The sequence below is a fragment of the Episyrphus balteatus genome, chromosome 1, assembly GCF_945859705.1.
Source record: "Episyrphus balteatus chromosome 1, idEpiBalt1.1, whole genome shotgun sequence".
Taxonomy (NCBI): Eukaryota; Metazoa; Arthropoda; class Insecta; order Diptera; family Syrphidae; genus Episyrphus; species Episyrphus balteatus.
The window spans coordinates 81935844-81962990 of NC_079134.1; the positions used below are offsets into that span (position 1 = coordinate 81935844).

The following is a 27147-nucleotide window of genomic DNA, read 5'->3' on the forward strand; positions in this document are numbered from 1 at the left end:
TACGCATGCACTTATAAATTAGAGTTAAAATTTAAATAAATATATTAGCGAATAAGAATACAACAAAAATATATTAATCAAATCTCTCAAATAAATTTTTGAAGAAAACATAATGCATATGCAAATGAATATAAATTAAGTTAATGATGAATTCAGTAATGATTAATTTTTATATTTTTAAATAAACAGTATATTAAAGAATTAATATGAATTTTTAAATAAGACAACCATATGGGTGTAAGTGTGCAAAATGTAAGTGCCGATTTTCTTGATTTAGTGTGATCAAACAAAAATACTGGTCCAAGGACATCTCCTTAAAATCATGAGTGCGTGAGCTGTCAAGGCGTTGCCGAAAGGCGATATTGGGAGGGAAGAGAGGCGCTCAAGGTGACATCCATCAGTCACTCATAGCTTTAGTAGGGTGAAGTATTTAGTCCGTCCGTTGTTAGTTTGTCCCCAAGTCTTGGCATGAAGTATATTTTTCTTTTTGATTTATTCGACTGGCTGTGTGAGGACAAGGACCACCCCATTCCGGCGTTCCTAGCCGCGCTTCTGCAAACATGCCAAGCAAGGTCCTCACAACAGTTACATCAACTCCGTCGTAGCAAATGCTTACATATGCCTGCTTTCTTAGTAGTCTAGAATGTAAGCTTAATAGTTTGTGTGTAATATTTAAAAAAAATTTTATCCGACCGAATCCGAGCCCGTTGTTTAGAGCACCATCTTTATAAATTTAACCCTTTAGGTAGTATTTTTCCTATCTGTAAAGGGGAGGGTTGGTGTTATTTGGCTAGCTTAAAGTGACATGGGGTAGTTTAAACCAAGAATATAACTACTGAATACATAACGTAACATAAGAAAGAGTGAGTAAAAACAATTAATTTTTAAGGTTTTTTTAAGAGTAAAGCACTGTCAGAGCGATCAACGAATGAATTTTCTATTTTCTAACAAAATCTGGATAATAAAGTAGCAATCTAACTAAAGTTTAAATTAAAAAAAAAATATATATTTCAATTTCTAAAGCCCAGTATCCTGCTGAAGCGAAACGGAAATTTGTATAAAAAAACAGCAGAACGAAAAATTTTGTTATGCTTTTCGTTTCACAGAACTTGAATACTTGGAAAGTTTTCAATAATGTTTCACTAATGTTTTTTCAGGTAAAATTCCTTGGTCCAAAAGAATTTTGCACCTTGTGAGTTTTTAATTCTTCAAAATTATTTTCAAGTTTTAATTTATTGACATTATTTAATTTTGACTTTCGTTGCTGACTTTGGAGGCTACGACTGGAGGTACGACTCCAGCCAAACTAAAAACCAAGAAGGAAGTCCAATGATCTGTAGTTATTTCAAAAGTAAATCATGGTTGTTGACACGATCAAACGCTTTCGATAAATCCAAATATGCAACATCAGTTTGATATCCATTTTGATTCTTCACGATAACATCTGAGCAAAACTCCATCAGGTTTGTTGCAGTTCATAAAACCGTGTTGATGTGGCGAGATAACATTTTTGTATTTTTTCTCAATAGTAGTTAAGATAATCTTTTCAAATAACTTAAGATACATGACAGCTTGGCAATCGCTCTGTAGTTTGAAATATTACATTTGTTTCCGCTCTTAAATAGAGGTAAAATTGTTGAAGACTTCCAGAGGCTTGGAAAAATACCCGTGCGAATCGATAAGTTTCACACAGTGGACGAGCTAAAACAGATATAAAACGTTTAACAATAAAAGGTGGTATTTCATCTGGACCGACAGATAATGAATCATTAAGTTCAGAGACATGGTTCGATTTCGTTAATTTCTGGTTTAGCAACGTCGAGTTGAGAAAAGGTTGATATGGACTTTAAATAAATTTCTCTTATATCACAGTTTTTATCACAGGTGTTATTGTAGGTATTATCACAGGTATTGTAGTTATTATCACAGGTATTATCACAGGTATTATCACAGTTTGTAGGTTTCTTATAAACGCTTTGGAAGAAGTTTGAAAACATATCACATATAGTTGCAGGATCATTAGAAGAACAGTTTTTGTAAGTCATCACAGCTGGAAAATGGTTTGCCTTTCTTTTAACGTTGACAAATTGCCAAAATTTTTTAGGGTCAACTAATAATTCATTTTTCACTTTATTAATGTAATCTTGGTAGCTCGATCTTGTTTCAGCATGAAATTTTCTCCTTACTGAAGAGTACTTAGTATAGTCCACGGCTGATTTCGATTGTAAATATTTTCTATAAAGTTTGGTTTTAGTATTTCTTAGTTTTTTAATGTCACTAGTAAACCATTTTGGACTTATAGTCTCCGACTGACATTTTTTAAATGGAACACATAAAGACAAAAAGTTTTTAAAAACTGAATAAAATACAGCACAACAGCGTTCAACATCAGTTTCTTCACAAAAATTTGTCCAGTCATGATTTTCCGCAAGGGTTTTACATCGGATGCAATCAATTCTTTTAAAATCGGGAACTCTTTCAACGCAAAAATTTGGTTTTGATGGCTCATCAATAGAGAATTTTATGTCAATGATGAACAGAATTTTCAAACAAAAAATTATCGTCTGCAGAAATTGAAACAAGTTCGGGTACATCCGTAAAGATCAAGTCCAAGATTTTACCTTTCGAGTTGACGACATTATTTATCTGGTAACACCCAATACTGGCACATTCATCAGTAAAGTAACTCTCAGTTTCCGAAGCAACTTCTCTTAAATCCAGAGGAAAAAGAGGTGACATGAAGGATCCGCCTTCTGGATCGGACATCCAATTAACATTTGATAAATTAAAATCTCCAAGAATAAAACAATTGGCTGTAGGAAATCTCGCATTCGCACGAACTACAGCATCAGCGTGTAGTTTATAAACAGATTTTTGGGAAAGGGGAGGGATATACGAACATGTGAATATAAATTGGCGTTTCATAATTATTGCTTTAACACATATAAATTCGATAGAATTAACGTTTTCAATGCTAATACAATTAGAATGAAATGAGGAACGAATGGCAATTAGGACTCCACCTCCAATAGACGAGCCACTATTACATGCATTTCTATCACAACGATAAACATTAAAGTCACTGCACAGTATTTCACTATCAAAAACAGAATCATTTAGCCAAGTTTCAGATAAAACAAAACAATTACATCATAGTCAGTACAAAAAGATTTTTTATATAAATCATTAAGTTTCGATTTCATTCCACTAGTGTTATGGTAAAATAAATTTAAAGTATTATTGTAATATAATCGTTTTTTGGATGAACTGAATTATTTACCACAACATGATTTAGTTGCGCAAGTCTTAGGGGCTTTCGGGGGCGATGTTCAAACTCGCGCACAAAAACATATTCAGGCCAAAACTTTGGGTTTATTAAAATGTTGAACAAATAGTTTGGTACAGTTAATTTAAAGGAGGAGATCTCTCTAACACTTTGAAATTCATATTTAAATACCTATGTTAATTCCTACTATGTTGTCATGACCTGAGGTTTTTTGAATGTAAGACAAGACATCACCAACAGTAGTTGAAGATTCTAAGCGAGTTAAAAATTACACTTAAGGTGGAGGTATAGCTTTAAGTTGCAGGGTTTGGTTAGAAGATTTATATTGTAACTCAGTTGGACCTGAATTATTTTCACTTATGTTAGGACTAGGATTAAGAATTTCGTTTAAACGAGCCGATTGGGAAGCATTTTCTACTTCCATATCCATAGATTCCGGAGAAGTTTTACTTTTATCGTCACCAATGGTTTTTTGGTTTGCATCAGTTTCCATTGAAGTTGGTTCATGGGTGATAGGTGGGTTTTGGGAAAGTTCTTTAATCATAGCCTTTTCCGCAAGGTGAAGCTTTTTATTTATTGATTCTGATGACTGCTCAGCTTTTCTTTTGTTGCTTCGCGCCATGGGGGTTCTTTAATTAAACCAGCAACCAATGCTTTTATATCAATTAAGAAAATTTGAATTTCAGTTAATTTAATACTATTTTCTTCAACTTTTGAGCAAAGTGATATCACATTCTCAAAATTACATTTATCACAAAAGAAGTGAAAATTAGATACATTTTTAATTTTCTCAAATGCTTTCAAGTCAATTTTACCACAACTTACATGAATAGTGGATTTACAAATACCACTGCACAAAATTGTTTTTTCATTAGGTAGTAAATCTTTTAAACACACTAAACAAGCCATGGTGGAAAAATTATTTAAAACGCAAAGTGTCAACACTGATTGAAATTAATAAATTTGCCTTTCAGTATACTTCAATTTTTTTTTTATGGGTTTGTATGTTGTGCACCTTAAAGTATGCAATAAAATGCGATGCAGAATTTTACTTAATTCACTCAAAATAATAATAAAATGAGAGACTGAATTATTGTTATAAAATGTCAAACAAATCAATTAACTCGAAGAATAATCCAATTATTTCAAGAAAATAAAACACTAATTAATTGCACAAAATCAAAAGCACTTTCCAAAAAATGTTAATGAAAAACAAAGCTAACAGCTTTAATTTATATATTCTTAACACTTAAATTTATAACAAGTAGGAAATATTAAGTAAAAAAGTTTCAAAGGTAGAGCACAAATGAACAACAACTTATACGCTTGAGAGCAGAGTTGGTATAATGTTCATGTGTAATCACAGAAATAACAAAAAATGATAGATTTTCTCCTCTCAGATGAACCTACCTAGCAGCGTTGCCGCGAAGAAAAAAGCAGAGAGGGCCATTTGGAATTTTTTTGAGGGCCATTTGACAAAATTATGGGCCAAATATTTTACTAACAAAATTTTCCTAAAAACATAATAATGCAATTTATTAAAAATTTTATTTATTCTTTTTTATTTGTTTAAAGCATTAATAGCCGATTTCATAAACATTTAACAGGCTTTTAAAATTTTAAATGACGTTTTTGTATGGGACACAAAAAACGATAAATATTTAAAAGGCCTTTATTGGCCATACATTTGTTAAATCTTATTATATAAACTTAAAAAAAAACACAGATGAACATTTTAAACTTTTACTTCACAGACATCTTTTAGCTTTGAGCCACTTATTAAAAATAAATAAATACAACTGACGTGAGAAAAATCAAATTACTAAACGAGATAAATTAATTAATTCAGTATACATAGGTACCTATTTATGTGTGGTGAATACACATTGTAGTTGCGATGCATAGCGATGATATATATTTAATTTTGTAAAGCCTTTTAATTATTACTAAGCACCATATGAAGATGAATCTACTTAAACTTGGATTCGTGGGCCATTTCTAATTGGCCCGGGCAAAGGGCCCGGGCATAGGGGGCCAAATGGCCCGATCGGGCACTTTGTGGCAACGCTGCTACCTAGATATATTAGGTAAATACATTATAATAACATTGACACGTTCATTATCTGTACAGAATTTCGTTCACATTTGAATATGACTTAGTAAATGCTAACTGTGCAAATTTAAAATATATACCTACTCTTAAAATAAAAAAATTACCACCTAGGTAACTACCTACCTACATTTTTTTTTACCCAACCAATGTTTTAATAAAAAGATACCTACAAATAATCAATATGTAGACCTCGGATTTTGCATATTTGCTCATTTTTTAAGGATTAATATAGGTAAATTCTGATGACACCAAAATTCGTTTCATCGAAAATAAAGTTGAAAGCGATATGCATATTTAATTATTTTTGCATATTAGCAGAAATTGAATATATGCATAATATATGCAAAATATGCAAACATTTTCTATGTTAAACAAATTAAAAAAAATACATTAAGATGATTCAGAAGATAATAACCCTGTTCCATTGGAGGTGGTAGTTTACTCGTGAGTAGAAATCTAGTACAACATGTGTTATTTGTAGTACTAGATCTACTCATGAGTAAACTACCACCTCCAATGGAACGGGGCTAATATACATATTCATATTTTATAAATTATTTTCACCTATTGAAGTAGACCAAATGAATACATAATTGTACCAATAGGTGTTCAAAATAATTTGTATGCCAATACACAACCATAATTTTCGTAAATTATTGAATAATGTCGTTTTCCAAAATTATGGAAAACTCACTCCTTTTTCGTGCAATTTTGGAATTTGTTCACGACGAATTTGACAAGTGAAGTGATTTGACGTTTGCTTTGCATGTGTTTTTAATACTCAACAATAAATAAAATAATAACAAAATCTTTTAAATTCACTTTTATTGATTTTTTACAAAACTATATTGAATTTTTTTTATAAATAAGTATAATTTTCTTCACAAAAAAAAAATTAAAACAACCACCCAAGAATTTGACAAGTAGTCCATGAAGTCAAATGTAGAAGTATTGGTAATCACTCCGTCACTCCTTCAAAATTTTGGGAGTGAAAAATTGACTCCTTTTTAAATTTTGGATTTGAAATCACTCCTTTTGGGAGTGATTATATAGCCAGGAGTGATACTTTTTGAATTTTGGAAAACGACATAAGAGACGTTTATGTTGAATTATTAAATCCTTTAATAATTTTAATTTACTACCCCAATTCCAATTTCCAATAAAAAGAAGGTAATTTTTCCAATCTTTTTTTTTTACAAAATCTCAGAAAATGGTGTACTTTATTTAAATTATTCGAGCACAAACCAGCTTAACTGCAGCCACCTGTGTGATAATATGAGACAATTTTCAACTATGTCTCCTCCCCTGTGCCACGTAGTTCTATGTTATATGTTCTTTCTTTGTGTCTATCTGTCTCTCTCTTGTGTCATTGTCTTGTGTTGTCTCAGCCAAATGGCCTCAGTTGCCGGTGCTGTTAAATGTCTGTACTTCATACATTTATGTGCAATCAGAGCCGGTTTTAGGGGGGGGGGCAGCCTGGGCCGTCGCCCAGGGGCGCAAGAATTGAGGGGCGCCGCAGGCGCCCCGAACTTTTACAAAAGTTATATAAATAACGAAGTCTTTCCAATCGATGTTTTATTTTTTTTTACATTCACAAAGGCGCCCCAATTTTTTTCTATTTTACATTTTCAACGGCGCTCGTATTGTTTGTCCTAAACTTTTTGAAGAATGAAGGCGCCCCCCAATTTTGGGTTAATTTATTTGGCTTCCGGAAGGACAATGGTGTCCAAAATCTTCGTTCATCTTTGAAGAACAAGGCGCCCCAATTTCTTTTGAAAGACTAAAGCAATCCTAATATTCCTCCTACCAATTTAATTTTTGCAAAGGTGCCCCTATAATAATGAATAAGGAAAGAGAAGGGGACGGACAGAATCCCGAAATTAAAAATCCAGAAAGCCCAAAATCCAGAAAACCCTAAATTCCGAAAACCCAAAAACACAAAATCCCGAAAACCCACAATCCCAAAATCCCGAAATCCCGAAAACCCAAAATCCAGAAATGCCAAAAATTGACAGCTTCTCCATTTCTCATAAAAACTATGTTTGTGTGTGAGAATAAAAAAATAGGTCTGTTCGTTGTTCCCCCTTCCAGGGCACTCTAAGTCATTTCAATTAACTGTGAAAAAAATCAGAGTTTCTCGGGTTTTCATTTTACATCGAACACCTCAGAGCTTTAGTTTCATCAGCGAACATCGAACACAGAGGAAATAACTCTGGTTGAAAAAGGAGCTACAAAAAACGCTTGACAACGAATTCGGAGCGACCCAGAGTGCCCTAGAGTTCACAACGAACAAACCTTATACATACTTATAAAGGTATGTTGTTTTCGATTGGCCGTCCGGAAGCGCCTGGAATCATTAAGAAGCGTGCTGCAAGTTTTTTATTCTCCTAGTGAAAAAACAATAACAAAATATTTGATTTTTCACCAATACAGATATTAAATTTTAGAATTGGGTGGAAGCGATTCAAAGTTTTTTATTGGATTTCAGAATGAGTGAATCATTGAGTGATTCCAATCGAAAACGACATTAATGTACCTAGTTGAAAAAGTGTTTGAAAAAATATTGTTCAAATAAAACCAACTGTACCTAATCTTTAAACAAAAAAGTCAGAGATAAAGGTAGTCTTGTCAATTGAGCCTAAATGACATGAATAATTAATTTTTTTTTTTAAGTTAACCTTTTTAAATTAATACACTGCACATTTTTAAGAAATGCATTAACAAGTATATGAGAGGTAAGACATAATCTGCTATTGCTTTTTTTCGTGATTTTAAAAAATTGTTTTTAGATGAATTTTTTTTTAGAGGCGCCACTTGCAATCTTGCCCAGGGGCGCCGGTAGTGCTTAAACCGGCACTGTGTGCAATGTACAGTGTATATTATATAGAGTGACCGCAACTCCCATAGAAAATTTTTTTTGTCGAATTTTTTTCGGTGGAACCCCATAAAATGTTCCTCCTTTGAAGATTTTTAGATAGCCAAAATTTCAGCTCGATTGGATAAGTCTAAATGGTGCCGACACTCGCTCAAAGTATCAAAAATCTCTGTTTTTTCACTGTTTTTCTCAGAAAATTAGCTCTAGCTTCCAAACAGAGGGGGTTATTTTCACTTTTTATATATTAAATTAAAGGTAGTGTTGTTACACATAACTCAGATGCTAAACTTGTTTAGTTTTACTAATAAAAAAAAATATTGTCATCAATTTAAATTTTCAGTACTTACCTCAAAAAGAGCTGAAGTGCAAACTCGATTTAAAATGAAACTTATAGAAAGGTATCTAATCGAAATGCTTCTGCTGGCACAAAAATCATCCCTAGATAGCTCAGCTGTGGGTTCTATACATCTAAATGTTTATGATGCGCGAGATGTTAGATAAATCCCACCCTACCTGGTTGTTTTCTCGCCAAACAACCCCTTTGCACACTTTCCTTTTTCTTGACCCCCCTTTACCCGTTCATCGCTTCCTCCTCATCTTCCCCTTTGCAAATAATTTAGAAAATCATATTATTTTGTTAGCATAAGTTTTAATTAAAATTCAATTTCTTAACAGAGTAGTAATGCATATTATTTTTCACATTAGGATTCAATTTTAAGAAAATTTTATTTAAAAGTATCTTTATCTTTTTATATTTTGAAAATCAAAATTATAGCAAATACTTCTTTCGTATTTATAGATAAATGTTATTAATTCAGATTTATTTTATATTTAAAAGGGGCAATGTTTATTAAATTATATAAATGTCCTTTTTGACAAACACAACATGAAATAACTTACCCCCAAAATTTTTCGTCGCATTGGCCACTCTTCCGATGAATCTTGGAGTATTTTCTTTTTTGGTGCTTTCCTTTTAACACTTCTTGAATTTCGTAGAATTATTTAAAATTTAATAAATATCACCGCACTTTTATCTTTATCTTAAATAAGATTTGCTAAAAGCATATATATAAATATATATATATATATAGGTGCTAATATATGCATATATATATTAGACTGGGCCAAAAAAATAAAATATTTTTTTTTTTGAAAGTAACTTCGAAAATCTTGTTCAGGATGATGAAAAAAAAATTTGGTGAAAATTTGAGCCGTTAAAAAAAATTTTAAGAGGTCTATCATCGGTGTTTTTTATTTTTATACATGATATGATGTTTTACAACAGAACTGCTAGACGATCAAAGTAAAAAAAATTTCTGTTCATTTTTTCTTATATAAAATTAAATTTCCTACAAAAAAGATCTAAGTGAAAATTTTCGTCAGACGAGCCGTATTCGAGTAATTAAGCTTTTTAAATCGAAGTGTTTTTTCAATTTGACTGTTTCACTTTGGAATTTTGTGATGAGCAAATAAGTGAATAAAAAAATAAAACCACGACAGATTCTTATAGGAAATTTAATTCTCTACAAAAAAGGTCTTATAGGAATTTTCCCTAAATTGAGTTCTGAAGAAGTTATTCACGATTTAAATCGAGAAAAACATTAAAAAATCAATTTTCAATTTCAAAATTTTCTAATTCACTGAAAATTCAATATTTTCAAATTAGCAAGATGTTTTCTTGTAGGGACTTAAACGTTCTATAAAAAGTTCCTTGGCAGCAAATTAATTGCTTTAACCGTTAAGAAGATATTCGTATCAAAACCAATGCCCACTGATTTCAATAGTTTTCTTATGACAAGTATGCATTGCGATTTGAATACGATTATCTTCTAAACGGTTAAAGTAATTAATTTGCTGCCAAGGAACTTTTTATAGAACGTTTAAGTCCCTACAAGAAAACATCTTGCTAATTTAAAAATATTGAATTTTCAGTGAATTAGAAAATTTTGAAATTGAAAATTGATTTTTTAATGTTTTTCTCGATTTAAATCGTGAATAACTTCTTCAGAACTCAATTTAGGGAAAATTCCTATAAGACCTTTTTTGTAGAGAATTAAATTTCCTATAAGAATCTGTCGTGGTTTTATTTTTTTATTCACTTATTTGCTCATCACAAAATTCCAAAGTGAAACAGTCAAATTGAAAAAACACTTCGATTTAAAAAGCTTAATTACTCGAATACGGCTCGTCTGACGAAAATTTTCACTTAGATCTTTTTTGTAGGAAATTTAATTTTATATAAGAAAAAATGAACAGAAATTTTTTTTACTTTGATCGTCTAGCAGTTCTGTTGTAAAACATCATATCATGTATAAAAATAAAAAACACCGATGATAGACCTCTTAAAATTTTTTTTAACGCCTCAAATTTTCACCAAATTTTTTTTTCATCATCCTGAACAAGATTTTCGAAGTTACTTTCAAAAAAAAAAAATATTTTATTTTTTTGGCCCAGTCTAATATATATATATAAATATATATATTTCTTTAAAATTGCAAAAATTTACAAAAAAAACTTAAATTATTTTGATTTTCAAAAAAAATTATAGATATCACAATTTAATTTAATTATGTTTTTAATATAAAAATCAAAAAAATGAATTAAAAAAATTGATTTGAAATTTTTTTGTTTGCTTTGTTCGCAAATAAAGCGATTATTGAAACGCAAACGACGACTTTTTTTGTTTTCCACTTAGATTTTAGATTCTTTTTCTGACTTCCTTGGCTCTTGTACAGAAATTACGGCAGAATCACTATTCTTTTTGTTCAGGTCGCCAAATATCTTGACGACCTATGTAGGTACACATAAAAAAATCATTTTTAAATTACTTTGTACACTTCTAAGATTTAAGCTTTCGCTAATGGAAGCTTACCTTGTTTTCGTAATCTGAGATATCGTTATATGAGATATCGTTAATTTTACAAATATGTATCTGTATCTTATATATATATGTACCATATACGTACATATATATTTGGTTCGCCCAAATTCAAGAATTTGTTCTCAACTGGTCGAAGAAATAGATATTTCTTGATTTCTCTAGTAATTTAAATTTACAATTAGAATAAAAAAAAAAACATACAGGGTGTCCCACAGTCACCGCCGCAAATGAAAACCATAGATTCCTGAGGTCATTTTAAGTCGAAAAACTTAAGTGGTAATTTTCTCGTTTTCGTCCCGTTTTCGAGTTACCACGATTTTTATGATTTTGCTCTCTTGTCCTTTAACTGGCCTTATCTTTGCCAAACTACGTTTGATTTGAAAATTTTTTTTTACAACCAATCAAGAGTTTAAGTTTGTCTCAAAACTTTTTTTTCTGCGGACAACCGTTTCTCCACAATTTTGCATCGAACACAATTTTCTTCGTTTTTTAAGTTGTTTTTTACACTTTCATATCATTTAAATAAAAAAAAAACACGTTAATGAGTATTAATTTTTTGTGCTTTTTATTAAAGCCCAGTTTATTTTCATAAACTTAAACTGTAATAAATTCTTGATTGGTTGTAAAAAAAATCTTTCAAATCAAAAGTAGTTTGGCAAAGATAAGGCCAGTTAAAGGACAATAGAGCAAAAATCATAAAAACCGTGGGAACTCGAAAACGGGACGAAAACGAGAAAATTACCACTTAAGTTTTTCGACTTAAAATTACCTCAGGAATCTATGGTTTTCATTTGGGGCGGTGACTGTGGGACACCCTGTATATTTGAAATTATGTTTTACTCACGTTTATAATTGTAGATAATTTAAAATCCAAATCGATATTAACGATTTATTCTTTCTTTTATAATTATCTATTTAATTCGATCTCCTATAGAATCTCTATGGCTTCTTCTTGCTCGGGTTGTTCTTTTTGAAAAGAAAGTACCTACCGTCGGCTTTACTATAGAACCCTAAAAACTAAGAACTACACTAATACTTATTTATCTAAATTTTCCAGCCTTTGTTTTATTCAAATATACGCACATAATTAAACGTTATACGCATTTTTACGCATTAAAAAGGTGTTGAAAGTAAATTGGATTGATATCGAGTCCATCCTCAAACAACATACACATAAGCACCTAAACATTCTATATATTGTAAGTAAATACATTTCCATGTCAGCCGGCACGCGTGAGTGCGAGACAAAAAATTTAGAAGAACAACTCAAAAGTGAGCAAGAACCTGAAAATCAATCCTTCTGCGCATCTACTCATATTTTTATACAAACTACACAAAGGATACTGTCAAGTATATTATATCAGTGCACCCATATAACACATCCTCTACCTGCTTCTCCGCTGAACAACTATAATTATTATTATAATGCAAAAAATTTCTCTGATACACAAAAAACTCAAATGCCATCCACAACAGCAACATGGAAACAAGTTTCTTTTTCATTTCAAAAATAAATAGGTATACACTCCAGAAATCTTTCATGAAAATATTGAATTTCAAACCAGTTTTCGTCCACAAACCATATCCATATAAAGATCTATGTAGTATACCTACATCCATTTGCATGTCACCCCGCACGCGTGAGTGCGATGGCGATCTCACAAAGAGACAATGAATGAAAACCATAACCAACATCCTGAGAGTAAAAAACCAGAGAATTCGATGGCGAGAGAGCGAAACACATTCACTAATACACACAAATGCTTTTACATGAGATTTGACTTTGCTGAAAAAGGGAACCCAGTCTTAAATGTGGGTGAAAGTGCAATTGTATTTTCATACACTTGCCTTGATTAAATTCAAGATCAAAACCTGGATACATTTATCTCATGAAACATAAATCTTATAAATAATACAGTCAAATAAAAAAAAAGGGTAAAATCTCGGAATGAATGTCAGTAGACATTTTTTTGCTCAATATCTTCCTTTTGCCATTCTATAACATATCTCAAAAGTCTAGAAAAATCTCATGTCCGCTTGTCGCGATTTCAAGGTCAAATCGCGAAATTGAGATATTCAAAATTAGCAAAAATAGGCTATGCTATTATATACACATAATATGATACATGATTTCAAGGTATTTTTTAATGCTGATTCCAAAAAATCTAAAATCAAGACAATCTGACGTCTCTGGTTATACCTGTTTTTCATCTGTCAACTCATATTATTATAACAGTTGCAAACTTCCTGCCGAAAAACCCTTAAAAGTTATGGTAGATGAACCAAATTTTGCATGAAGATTTTAGAATCCATCATTATTAAAAATCAAAACAATCCATTACAAAAAATATATATACCTACGAAATAATGGTATTTTTTTATGGAGGGGCAAATTTTAGGATAGAGTCAGTTGGGGTAAGTGCGCGCACTTTTCACTTTAAGGCAAAATTGTGAAGATTCTATAAGAGATATCAGAATAAAGTTTTTTACGTTTGATAAACCTATATTTTGGGAACAAGAAAACACAAAAAAAAAGTTTTTTAGTTTAAATATTTCATATGATTATAAACAAAAACCAAATGAAGTCAATGTGCGCACTCTTACCCCAAAGTCAGGGTAAGATCGCGCAAAATCTTGGGTAAGAGCGCGCACATAGTTTTAATAGGAATCTTGACAGTTTACGTGAACTAAATTTCTAAAAACTTTATGTTATACTTAGTTAAACAAAACTTTGTTTCAAAACTTCCAAGTTTACACTAAAATTAATGAAAATATAAAAGAAAAAACAAATTAAGTTCAAATACAAAAACTTAAACTTTATTTACAAAATAAAACAAACAAAATAATATTTCTAATTAAATTAAAAGAAAACTGCCTTTCTTTTTTGAAATTAAGGAATAAAAGCCTTCGTTTCTCAAGATTCAAGTTTAACATTTCTCTGTCTTGTTGAAAAAAGAAAAGTTTAATATGGGAAGAAGTGCGCGCTCTTACCCACAAAAGGACTGCGCGATTTTACCCACAAAGGTACTTTTTTTCTATTTATCAAATTTATTATAAAATATAAGAAAGTCTAACAAATTTTTGACTTAAATCAAATATAAATAGGCACAATTCAAAAATATATGCTACTTTCGGTATATAATGCTCCCACGCAGACGCCACACACTTTTCCCGCACAACTTTTTTTTTTTGTTTTTAGTCATATTTTTTCAAGCCTGTTTTAAAATAAAATGGAGCTGAGCACACACTCCCGAAGGTTATCACTTATTGACGTCTTACTAAGCGCTGATTTCCTCATTTTCAGTTTTAGTTTTTTTTGGACACAACTCGAGAAATAAGCAGTGCGCGCTCTTACCCACTGCGCGATCTTACCCCAAATGACTCTATGCACTAAAGAAGATTCTTGTTCATCTTAGGAATAAGTGCTAATAGGCTAATTTTTTCATTTTAATCTTTGTTTGGATATTCTTTAACTACCCTCAAAAATCTAAAAAAAAAATGTCATGTCCGCAAGTCCTGATTTTCTTGGTTTGAAGATAAGGTGCAGATTTGAAAAAATTGAAAAACTACTCTTCAGATATTTGTGTCAGATCAACATGAATAAGGTACATTCAAAGATCATATAACTAGTAAAGATGTCGCACGTAGAACAAACTTCTGTGCTTGAAATTTTCTACCATCAGATTTTACCCATAGGTCCAAAACATGTATCCAAGAATTAAATTGTTGAGAAACATTTTTAAATTTTTCGATGACTGCGTAGAAAAGAGAGGGTTGATTTTTATAGATGAATTTATTTAATGGGAGGAAGCGAGATAGTAGTTAAATGTTGATACGAATAAGGAAAAGAAAAAAAAAATACATTTGTCTGCGAGAATGTACCTATGAAATAATTTTTTTTTTGTTAAATTATTCAGGAAACTGATATTAACACATGATTCAAAATCATAATTTAAATAAGAATAATTTTAGATATGTATATATGACAAGAGTGTATGAGCAAAATTGTGTGAAAATGAATTTCAACCCTCAAATTGTCAATAGGTCCAAATCATTATAATGCAGAAATCCTTCGCAACATTAAAAAAAAGTTCTTATCATGAGTGGGAAAGAGAGAGTTATTTTTAATAGATTTCTTAAATGCGAAGGAACGAGATGTAAGTTGAATAGGAACAAATGAAAACAAAAAGGATCGTTTTGCCGTTCGGGTATATATTTTTTTTTCACAACTGGATTGCTTCGCACAAGCAGGTCGAAGACGTGATGGCTAGTTTTAAAGATTGATGAAAAAAAGAAGCAAAAACAACTTTTGCAAGTGACTGGTGTGCTTGAGGTGGGTAGGTATAGGTAGGTATACGTGTAAGCAGAAGAAGGTTGATAAGTTTTTTTTTTTGTTTTAATTTTTTTTCGATGGTAGTTAGATATTTAGATATTTTTTTAAGTGGAGGGTGGTTTTCTATTTCTATATTTTTGTTTCCTTTTTGAATAATCGCAAAGGCACAGGCGCATTGCTTTTAGGTGTAAGTACACACGTAATAATATTACGTAATATTATGTAGGTAGGATTTTTTTCCTTTGCGACAGCAATCGTCCTTGAAAAATGTAGTTCATTGTATTTTGGTTGGAAAAAGAAATTCAAACAAGTGGTAGGTAGGTAGGTAGGTAGGAAGTGATAAAAATGATCACTCTTGGTTTGTTGTTATTTTCTTTAGTGAGATAGGTTATGTAGGTATCTATTGATATTGAAAGATTTATTTAGTGTGGATCAGGACTGTAAAAAGTTCTATTTAAAAATGCATTTGAAATTAAAAATAAATGATTGCAACCAAAAATATTTTGCATAAAAAAATGTTATTGCAACTGAAGAATACCTATTTGGATTGAAAATTAAATTTTTATTGCAACTGAAAATATTTTGCACACAAAAAAAATTAAAAATGTTGCATTAAATATTTGTTCATGATCTTAGGCGATTAACTTTGCATTTATGTTATTTTGCAATTATTAAAAATATACTATTGGAGATACAAAAATCTTCTATAACTTATTTGAAAGGTAATAATGTAAAGGTGAATACCACAAAAGGATTCTTAAAAATTCAATCATTAAATAGGGGTAAAACGAAATTGCAATAAAGTGACTATTTTCTAAAAGCAACGTTGTAGAAAACTGATTTTTTTTTAAATTGGTAGATACATTTATTGGAAGGCTAACGAAGGTATTGAAAAATTCTAGAAAATTTCAAAACTAAGTTATAAACGATTTTCTTAAACTAAAACATGAAGTAGACCTTTGACATAGTTGAAGGTAGGGGACATTTTTTTGACAATTTGAAAAATGCCATTTGAAAGATAATGAAAAAAAAATTAAGGGTCTCTGCGTTTCAAAATATGAATTTTTGAAAAACTAAAAACCTTTTTAGATTTTAGCCACACGATTTCAGATTTTTTGAAAGCTCCGAAAAATTGCTAAACATTAAAAATCACCCAAAAATACCTGCCCCTAAAAAGGTTTTTAGTTTTTCAAAAATTCATATTTTGAAACGCAGAGACCCTTAATTTTTTTTTCATTATCTTTCAAATGGCATTTTTCAAATTGTCAAAAAAATGTCCCCTACCTACAACTATGTCAAAGGTCTACTTCATGTTTTAGTTTAAGAAAATCGTTTATAACTTAGTTTTGAAATATGTGAAAAGCGCTAGCTACCAGGGTCAAAGGCTAAACGATTTTTAATTGATTTTGAAATATACATATTAGTTATAAATACAAAATTCAAGGTTATATATTTCTATGAATATTTAAGGCTTTAAGAATGGAATATATTACTTTAATGTTGTCTATGGATGGTGATTTAAGGAGTTCCAACATCGGTTCGTTGATGCCGTGAGATGATAGGATTCTTTTTATTGGTTCACAGTTGGAGGCAAGATGTTGGACCGTGAGTGGCCCGTCGTTACATAAGTGACATCTTGGAGGATCTTTGTTCTCGAGGAGATGTCAATGTGTTAAGTTGGAGTGTCCCAATCGCAGACGAGTGAAACAACGGATCATGGGGCTACTGCAGTTTGTAGGATAAGAAGCAGACTGTCCGTGAAAATTATTCTTTTTTCTGCATTCTGCAGTTTCATTGCAGAAAGTATTGCTGCTGCTTCTGCACAAAAAACTGATGAAAAGTCTGGTAGGAGGGATTTGTAAAGGGTATTTCCGGTATCGTCAACTACAGCAAAGGCCGTGCCGTGTTGGTTTTTCGTACCGTCTGTGTATATGAAGCTCCAATTATCCCTTTTGTAGGGGGATGATTTTTCGAAGAAATAAGATCTGTACACGTCATTGCTAGTTGATTTTTTCGGAAGCAAAGTAAGATCTGTATTAATAGAACTAGGAGAAAGAAGCCATGGTGGGTGTAGGCATTCTTTTTCATTATGGAAAGACAGTGGTATACCAATTTTTTCGGCGGATAATTAAATGTTGTTGATCGTCGAAGGGCATTTCGGTGTTTTTTTCCGGAGAGAACAAAGTTTTGCGGTTGGTATGATTGGCGATTTGTAAGGTCCGTTTATTTTGTAACAGAGGATGGCTGTAAGGTAGCCCATTCTATCTTCTATAGACGGCAGTCCGGATTCGGTGAGCAAGTTAACTATCGGAGTTGTCCTGAAGGCTTTTAGGGCTAGACGGATTGCACCATGATATTCTAGTTTCAGCAGTTGAAGAGATGTTTTTGAGCACTTTCCATATATTGTTAAGCCATAGTCTAGTTTTGATATAATAATAGATTTTATAATTCTTATTATGGTATTTACATGAACAAAGCTTGATTTGCAAGATAAATATTTTATGACATTAACCCTGGAAGATAGGCTTTTTTTAAGTTGTTTACAATGTTCCTTAAAGTTAAATTTATTATCAAAAATTATACCAAGAATACTTAAGCTATCTCTGTTACATATAGGAATACCTATTGTTAAAATATAAATTGATTTCTTTTGGACAACTCGTTTTTCTACATATAATTACTTTTATTAATTGATATGATAGAACCTGAAATGTTGGACCAATTGTTGATATCAGTAAGAACGTTTGAAAAGATTGTTGTTAACTGTAGAAGGTTTTTGCATTTTGAGAACACCAGAAGGTCATCGGCATACAGAGAATACCGCACAGATTGATAATTATTAAGGATTTCGCTTATATCGTTAAAGGCTATGGCAAATATAACCACGGAAAGTGGAGATCCTTGGGGGATCCCATTATTTAAATCTTTAAGGTTGGAGTAAACATAATTTATTCGTGTGCGGAATTTTCTGTTTGTAAGAAATGATTTGATATATTGAAACATTTTTGGTCCAACCAACATGAATCCCTATTCTATCAAAAGCCTTTTCGAAGTCGATTGATAGAATAGAGATATGATTTTTCGTGGATAGAGATGTTGCAATATATTCATCAATGTACAAAAGTGCGTCGGTGGTACCGAGACCTTGTTTAAAGGCAACTTGATTGTTGCTTATGAAATTATTATTTTCAGTGAACCATTGAAGTCTTTTGGCAATAATTTTTTCTAAAATTTTACCCATGCAGGAGAGTAGTGATATGGGGCGACACCTGGTAGATTCAAGTGGGTTTTTCTTAGGTTTTAGCATTGGTATGACTGTTGCTGTCTTCCAGGTCTGAGGGATAGTACCACTGTTGAAAATATTGTTGTACAGAGACAATATTCGATCTTTGAGAGTGTTAGGGCAGTTTTTTAACATAGGGTAGGATACCCGATCCATTCCAGGAGTATTGCCTTTGACAAGGGAAAGACAGTTTTCAAATTCGGTGCGACTAATAGGTAACTCGATTAACTTACCGGAAGTGGATGTGTTAGATGGATGAATACACGATTGCAAGATAGTAGTTTTAGATTGGACAAATTGTGGTGTAAAATTGTTATCGTTTGAGTATGAAGACCAAATGTTGCCGAAGTGATTGGCGATTTCTAATGAATCTAAAAGTGTTGTCGAGTCAGTTTTTATAGTTTTTATGGAATGTGGGGAGAAATTGCCTGTAAGACGTCCGATGTCGGCCCAAAGTTTTTTGGGAGTTGAGTTGCAGTTGATATTGCTTGTAAATTCCTCAAAAGATTTTCTTTTTGTAAGCTTAGCATCTCGTCGAAAGTATGCGTTTGATTTCCGATACTCAATAAGGTTGTAGTTAGTTGGGTGCTTTTTAAAGGTTTTCCAGGCATTTTGTTTTGTTTTCCGTAACTCGCTTATCTCTTTGTTCCACCATGGAGGATTTGATCTACCAAGACCTTTGTGTGATTGTGGGATTGCGATGTTGGCTGCTTCTCTAATAGATTTAAGTATTTTTGATGCTTCTTGGTTTATATTTGTTGAGATAGGTCTAGATGATAGCGATTTTAAAGAATGGGCCTGAAATTGGTTCCAATCAGCGCGATCGATAAGGTATTTAGGTTTAAATTTTGAGATGCGTGATGAAGAGTCCATTGATAAGGCTGAAAGTAACGGAAAGTGATCACTACCATGTAGATTGTCGAAAGCAAACCAAGATATATTAGGAAATAGCTGTGGGGAAACCATTGTGAGATCAACATGGGTGAAGGAGTTGTGGGTCGAGAAATGGGTCGGGGAGCCATCGTTTAGCAGAATGAGATTTGTGATTGCAAGAAAATCTTCAATCTTTTTGCCTCTGGTGTTACTTATAGGAGAGCCCCAGAGCGTACTCCAGGAATTAAAATCCCCAGTAAGTATTACTGGATTATGAAATTGATCGACAATGTCACATAAGTCGGATGTTGAAAATGGTTGGTCTGGTGGGATATACACATTTAGGATTGTAATTTTGAATTTAAGTTCTATTTCAATTGCTAATGTGGATAAATTGGAGTTTGTTGGAATAGGAGTTTGTGGAATGGACTTGTGAACAAAAATCCCTATCCCTTGTTTGTGGGTCGTATTTGTTGGAAGGTTATGCGAATAAAAATTGTATTGTTTTCGAGATAGAGACGAAAGTTTATTTTGGTCTGTTATGTGAGGTAGATGGGTTTCTTGAATCGAAATAATAGATGGGTTATGATCTTTAATCAGTAATTGCAACTCATGGTAATTGTTGAAAAGACCGTTCATATTCCATTGCAGAATCTTGACCATCATACTAAAAAGAAAATCTCTTGGACGCAATATGATTTTATTTTTTTTTAAGTATATTGCGAAAAAGAGAAGGAGGAGGAGGGTAAATTTAATATCGAATTTAGAGTCGAATTACGTTTGGGAAATATAGTTATGATTTTAAGGTAACTATTAGTTAAATATTTTTATTTTTTTTTTTTTTTATTGGTTATACCTGTAAAAGGTATAAAGTGTATTATATTTTGTTGATTGAATTGGAACCCCAGAAATCTGGGGTTCTTTAGTTTAGAGTATGGCGGCGACTGTCGGGGGCGGGCACCTCATGGAAAATCGAATTTCCACGAACTGTCCGCCCCCGACAGCCGCCGCCAAAGGTGAGTAGATTATATTTATTTATTCCATAATGACGTCCGTCGCTTCGTCACTATCGTCGTTAGATTGTGCGGAAGCTGAGGTGTAATACTGAGATTTTAAAATTAAATCTTTAGTCATAATTGTTATAGGAGAGTTGGGTAATTTTGTGATGTTAGTTTCATCGTTTGTGGGTGGTTTGATTGGGGTGGATTGTGTTTGAATTGATGTTGTAAGGTTGTTGGTAGGATTGTTTGTAGATGATGATGTGGATGGTTTTGTTTTTGAAGGTTGGGTATCAAAGTCTATGGAAGAATCGTTTTCAGAAACTGGATTCGTTGAGTTTGGAGGTGAAGAAGTTCCTGGATTGGATGTTGATTTAGCCGGGGCTAGATCAGATTGATTTGTGTTTGAGGGTAAAGAGGGGATGGATTTTATTGTTTTATTTTGGGGGGATGGTGGTTCGTTTGTATTTTTTTCAGTAGCAGTTGAGTTAGAGTTTTGGCCACGTATTTGAGAGGCATAGGTTTTAGACGGGTTGATTTGTTGGAATGTTTTATTGTATAGTCGCCTAGCTTCTGAAATAGAGCATTTTTGTTTGGTTTTGATTTCTAGTATTTGTTTTTCTTGAATGTATCGTGGACATTCGTTTGAGTTGGAAGGGTGAACTCCTTCGCAATTGACGCACATTGTTCTTGTACATGGAACGGGCGTGTGTGGAGGTAAGTTGCATACATAACACGTGGGCTTGCCAGTGCACCGATTTTTCGTATGACCTAAACGTTGACACACTTTGCATCTCATGGGATTAGGGAAATAATCTTTTACTAGTACCGTAGACCAACCGGCTACCACTTGTTCAGGATGATTATATAAATTGAATGTGAGAACTACGTGCCCAGTGGGAACTTTTTTGTTGTCGACAGATTTAGTAAATTTGAAAGCACTTGTTACACCTTGAGAAGCCATATTTTTCGCGATTTCGGTATCCGGGCAGTTATTTAAGAAGGGAGCATAGATAATACCTTTGCTTAAGTTGAGGGAATCGTGAAATTTCACAGAGATAGGGCACAAGTTTGCGAGCGTTTTCGTTGCGATGAATCTACGTGCGATAGCTTCTGATTTTGTAAGAATAAGGAGGTTGCCGTCGCGGAGTTGGGAGATTGTTTCCCATTGGGTACTTATGCCGTCGATTGCTTTGCGTATTTCGAAGACATTGAATGAATTTAGAGATTTATTACTGTCTGTTGAGGATATAACAATATATTTTGGGTTTGCGGAGTTGATTGGGTTCGTAGAAAAGTCCAAACCTGTGTAGGTAACGCGTGCACGTTTTCCTTTTTGTGTTTGATGTTGATTACTTAGGACTACCAAGTCTAAGTCGGAAAACTTCCCCCCTCTGCGGGGGGCGGCCCTGCCATAGTGAAAAAACTTTTTTAAGATTTATTCAATTGAAAAGGATAAATTGAAATTCGATTAAATTGCTTGAAAAGCAAATTGCAAAAAGGGTTGTCAAAAAAAAACACGTGGGTTAAATGAGCGAGACAGATATACTGTATGAAACTGGTTTCCGAGGAACAAAGATGAAGTGATCGCTACGAAGGCTAGACGATGACTGTATTTAAATTATTATCTTGAATCATGTTTTTTATTAAATATGATTTAAAATCATGAAAATATAAAATATATATAAACCAGCATAAAAGTGTTCATATATGCGTTTCGCCCCGATGTAATGGTTGGGCTCATCAGAAGATGACCATTACACCTTGTCTTGACGCATATTTTCCCGAATAAATCGAGATACCATATAATCCGAGCTGCATAGAGCAACTGCGAATTATATAGTTGCTACAAGTCTTCAAAGAAGATAAATTGTAGCTATTTTTATTGCCTTGCTATGGCATTGGAGAAATATTTGACTGTTAACAGTCGAAATGTTTTATCCTGAACACCGTTGATTTTTATTAAATATGATTTAAAATCATGAAAATATAAAATATATATAAACCAGCATAAAAGTGTTCATATATGCGTTTCGCCCCGATGTAATGGTTGGGCTCATCAGAAGATGACCATTACACCTTGTCTTGACGCATATTTTCCCGAATAAATCGAGATACCATATAATCCGAGCTGCATAGAGCAACTGCTAGAGCAACTGCTCTATGCAGCTCGGATTATATGGTATCTCGATTTATTCGGGAAAATATGCGTCAAGACAAGGTGTAATGGTCATCTTCTGATGAGCCCAACCATTACATCGGGGCGAAACGCATATATGAACACTTTTATGCTGGTTTATATATATTTTATATTTTCATGATTTTAAATCATATTTAATAAAAATCAACGGTGTTCAGGATAAAACATTTCGACTGTTAACAGTCAAATATTTCTCCAATGCCATAGCAAGGCAATAAAAATAGCTACAATTTATCTTCTTTGAAGACTTGTAGCAACTATATAATTCGCAGTTGCTCTATGCAGCTCGGATTATATGGTATCTCGATTTATTCGGGAAAATATGCGTCAAGACAAGGTGTAATGGTCATCTTCTGATGAGCCCAACCATTACATCGGGGCGAAACGCATATATGAACACTTTTATGCTGGTTTATATATATTTTATATTTTCATGATTTTAAATCATATTTAATAAAAATCAACGGTGTTCAGGATAAAACATTTCGACTGTTAACAGTCAAATATTTCTTGAATCATGTGTTAATATCAGTTTCCTGAATAATTTAACAAAAAAAAAATTATTTCATAGGTACATTCTCGCAGACAAATGTATTTTTTTTTCTTTTCCTTATTCGTATCAACATTTAACTACTATCTCGCTTCCTCCCATTAAATAAATTCATCTATAAAAATCAACCCTCTCTTTTCTACGCAGTCATCGAAAAATTTAAAAATGTTTCTCAACAATTTAATTCTTGGATACATGTTTTGGACCTATGGGTAAAATCTGATGGTAGAAAATTTCAAGCACAGAAGTTTGTTCTACGTGCGACATCTTTACTAGTTATATGATCTTTGGTACATTACTTTTCAGGGATAGTCATATTGATTTGTTTGTGGGTTTTGTTGGAATCAGCGTTCAAAAATACCTTGAAATGATATGGGTTATGTTGGTATACAAATGTGCCCATGATTATGAAAGTGGACTAAGTCACTTTTTACATTATGTGAAGAAAAACTTACATAATAATTTTGTTATAACGATTTAATTGTATTCCTTTTATAAAATCACTAGAGGAGCAATAAAGAAGTTTTTTTACTGCAATTTCGCTTTCAAATAAACTTTACCTTTTAAATAATAATTATTTTTAGGCTAGATTTTATGCCATTTTTAGGAGTGACTGAGTCCACTTTCATAATTAAGGGCACATATAAGAATCTAAAGTTTTCTTATTATTTTTTTTTAAACCGGCACCTAATTTAGTTTAACCTGGAAAATTAGAACTTGCGGACATGAGATTTTTTAAGATTTTTGACATAAATTATAGAATATCCAAACAAACAAACCAAAAAATAAGCCTATTAGCACTAATTCCAAGATTGTACCTGGATGTTTTTTAGTGCACATCCCAAAATTTCCCCTTTTCTCAAAAAATACTATTTTGTCATAGATATGAATGTTTTTTGCATTGCATTGTTTTGATTCTGAATGATAATGTATCTTAAAACCTTCATGCAAAATTTGGCTCCGCTACCATAACTTTTAAGGGTTTTTCGGCAGTAAGTTAGCAACTGTTATAATAATATGGGTTGACAGATGAAAAGCAGGTATAACCAGAGACGTCAGATTGTCTTGATTTTAGATTTTCGGCATTAAAAAATACCTTGAAATCATGTATAATATGTGTATATAATACCATAGCCTATTTTTGCTTATTTTGAAAATCTCCATTTCGCGATTTGACCTTGAAATCGCGACAAGCGGACATGAGATTTTTCTAGACTTTTGAGATATGTTATAGAATGGCAAAAGGAAGATATTGAGCAAAAAAAATTTCTACTAACATTCATTCCGAGGTTAAACCCTTATTTGACTGGATTAAAACATGTTTCAGCAAGAAGGGTGCGTTTCCCCAAAACATTTAACATTTAATAGCGCTAAATATTTCTCATTTTATAGCAAAAAGCTGACGTTTACTCAAATTATAGCAAAAGGTTGACATTTACTCAAATTATATGAGAAACAAAACATTCTCCTCCTAGCAAAAAGGAAAGACCTATACCTTTTATTTCCTTAACCTCTATAGGTGTAAAGGAGATAACATAATTAGTTGTTTAATGTGCGGTGCTGGTAAACAAAAAAAACAAAGTAGAAGAAGTCGTCGTCGTCGGTCGTGTTGCTTTTTCGTAGTAATTTCTTTTTTTTTATTTTTTTTTTGTAAATAAATATCTTTAATAAAAAAGCCAATTTGGTTACAAATATATAATAATTTTATCAACAATAGAGGCACAGAGTAAAATTGACTGCAAAAAAACAAAAAGGGCACCCATTGGGGGTTGAATCTGCTGTTTTTTTTTTATAGAAAAAAAAAAAAAAAATAAAATGCAGTTGTAAAATACATATTTGTTGTTTTTTTTATGAAGTTTAAGCTTCACGAGTCGTTTCGTTGGTAGTTCAATAATTTTATTAAAATGAACTCACGCTTTTTGCTTTGTATGTAAAATAAATTAACTTAAAATAAAATGTGAGTATTAATTCTGTTGCGTTTTTGTTTTAATATTAAAAGAAGTTTTGACAACTTTAAGTGTTTTCAGCCGATTGAAAATAGACACAAGTTTTCTCAAAGCACCTCCAAATTTTTTGCCCGGAAACCCGCATTTTTAAGAAGGCTTTAAAAAAGTGCAATCACTTAAAGTCGTAAATGACATGGCAGAAAGAGGAGTCAAATTAATAACCAATTTTAATAACCTTTTAACTAAAGATGAGGAACAAAAACAATATGTACTTCAAGTAGTCAGTGAGTGCCGAAAATTGTATCCTGATGCTTCCAAAACCACTTTAAGTAAATCTCTTGACACATTTTTTTAGTAATAACTTCATTAGTTATGTATTAGAAATGTAATGGGGACTTTTCACGAGTCGATTTTTGCCGTGCGGCGAAGCTTTTCGACTCGTGTGAACGTAATTCGCAGGCGACCCTATAGAAAAATCCTAGTCGAACGACATATCGTGCGGCTAAAATCGACTCGTGAAAAGTAGGATATTAAGTATTTTGTTTTTTTTTTAGAAATCTGTTAAATGTTTCGTTTTTTTATTAAAACAGTTTAAAAAAAGTTTCATTTTAAATCGAGTTTGCCTTCAGCTCTTTTTGAGGTAAGTACTGAAAATTTAAATTGATGACAATATTTTGTTTTTTTTAGTAAAACTAAACAAATTTAGCATCTGAGTTATGTGTAACAACACTACCTTTAATTAAATATATAAAAAGTGAAAATAACCCCCTCTGTTTGGAAGCTAGAGCTAATTTTCTGCGAAAAACAGTGAAAAAACAGAGATTTTTGATAATTTGAGCGAGTGTCGGCACCATTTAGACTTATCCAATCGAGCTGAAATTTTGGCTATCTAAAAATCTGCAAAGGCGGAACATTTTATGAGGTTCCCCCGACCAAATTTCGAAAATCGATTTCTTGCGGTCACTCTAGTGTATACGAAGGTGAACTTGTTTTGATCCGACGGAAGATTTTATGAAGTCCAAAGAACACAGAATTCAATCTTAAGTACTTTAATAAGACAGTTAAACACGGTAGAGATTTTCTAATGTTCTGCGGATGCTTTTCTTCATCTGGAGTTTGGCCAATCTTTTGAATAAAAGAAAAAATGTTTGATATCCATCACGTCCGAATTCCGGACGATGTAATATTGCCATTCTCCGATGAGGACATGCCAATTTTATGGGAGTTTCTGCAGTACAATGACCTCAAGCACTCCTCAAAACTGGGAACAAAATGGTTTCGTAACAAAAAACTTATTGTTATGGAGTGGCCATCCTGAGTCACCTGACCTTTACCCTATGGAACACCTAAGGAGAGTTCTTAAGCGAAGGATAAATGACACTAGGTGTAAGAACAAGCAAGAACTGTAGACAAACATAAAAAATGCATTATACTCTATCATTGTGCGAAATTGGTGGTTTCTATGGGAAGAAGTTGGGAGAAGGTTTGAAGAGGTAAGGTGCAACAACAAAGCATTAAAAGAATTGATAGCAATTTTTATAGAAAAGCATTCTTTTTTTACCAAAAAGTATAAAAACTCAACTTTGTTTCTATTATTTTTTCCAGCTCAAATGCGCTGATAATTTTAGCTTTGAGTTTTTCCATGGTTTTAATAGTTTGGAAAAAGAAGATTTAAAGCTGTATTTTTATATTATGTTATGTTAAGTAATTGCACATAATTCAATTTTAACTTCCATGTAAATATCCATAACAAAATTCAAAAATATGTTACAGAGCACCTTGTTTCTATTATTTTTTCCACCACTGTAT

General features: G+C 32.2%; 1 protein-coding gene across 1 annotated transcript in view; it reads left to right on the forward strand.

Annotated features, from left to right (window-relative positions):
* The window catches only part of LOC129907272 (focal adhesion kinase 1-like), a 237538-nt gene that overhangs the window by 201462 nt on the left and 8929 nt on the right, over nucleotides 1-27147 (forward strand). The window lies entirely within an intron of this gene.